Source organism: Anarrhichthys ocellatus, unplaced genomic scaffold (assembly GCF_004355925.1).
Source record: "Anarrhichthys ocellatus isolate YVR2014 unplaced genomic scaffold, GSC_Weel_1.0 scaffold1482, whole genome shotgun sequence".
Lineage (NCBI taxonomy): Eukaryota > Metazoa > Chordata > Actinopteri > Perciformes > Anarhichadidae > Anarrhichthys > Anarrhichthys ocellatus.
In genome coordinates this window covers 9,756-11,057 of record NW_022281456.1, presented here as the reverse complement: position 1 = coordinate 11,057, position 1,302 = coordinate 9,756, and positions in this window count along the sequence as shown.

The following is a 1,302-nucleotide window of genomic DNA, read 5'->3' as shown; positions in this document are numbered from 1 at the left end:
GTTTTAAAGATTTCTTTCCGAAACAAACACAGGCACAACATATACTATGTTGCGTTAAACAGCTAAACAACTGATTAAGCATCCTAAACAAAAGGAGAAAATAGGTCTAATAATAACAATCAGTGGTGGAGAATAACAAAGTACTTTTACTTTTGAGGTACTTGTAATTGTATTGAGTCTTATCTATTTCTGCTACTGAAGACTTTCACTCCATGAAAGTTCAGAGGGAAATTTTACTGCACTACAGTACATGAATCTGATATATTTTAATTAAATAGCAATCACATGATCAGCTTATAAAATATGATGGATTTTTACAAACAACCCAACAGTATATAACATATAATAAGCCCCAGCTCAACCAGCTACAACATTGTAACAGTAATATAATATGATTAACACTGAATGGGGCCTTTTGGCATTCTGAGTCCACTTACTGTTGCGGATAATACCTTTGTACAGTTAAATTACATAAATTACACTTAGGTATAATTTTGAATGCCGCAACATTAAATGTGAGATTATATTTTAACACTGGGGAATGCTGCTAACCGAAACGTCTTGGTAAAAACACTTTTATTGTATGCACGGAAATCCACGATCCACTGAGCATTTGATAAATAACAAGTGTCACTTCACCGCCATCATGTGGCAGTAAGGATGGATTACACAATATGAACCAAACATGGCGGAGTTATTTTCGTCTTTTGCCTGAAACGTTACTTCCGATGGGATTTACATTAAATCTATGTGATGTATCAAAAACAATTTCCTTTTGCACGCGGCTGAATCTGTTGCACAGCATCAGAGTATTGATGTATGTATACCTTCCAAGATACAAGTGCCGCGGACTCTTTTGACGAATTTGAACCACAGGGTGTCTTTGAAGGGCTCTGCCAGCTGCACGTCGCCGATCCACAGACACGGTTCATGTGTTGACAGCAGGAGCTTATGTGAGGCTCTCATCTGAACCGCTCCGCGCGGGTCCCAGTTGCCCATTTCCTCACGCGAGCCCAAAATATAAACCTTTACATCCGAAGACTCCGGAGTGAGAATGACACCGAACCTGAATAACATTGCTGCCACCTTAACCAAATGATGTGTCCTTAATCGTTTAGTATGGCGGGCTTCGGTTATTATAGCCTATATTGTAGCTCTTGTATTCAGTCTGCGTGGCCCATTGACTGTAAGGTGTAATCTAAAAATAAATCGGGATAGTGTCGTTTACAGCAAAGAAGGGGGAGAAAGAATGAAGTCCCACTCTGTCAGAATTACCGCGCGCCATATATCACCCATATCAGA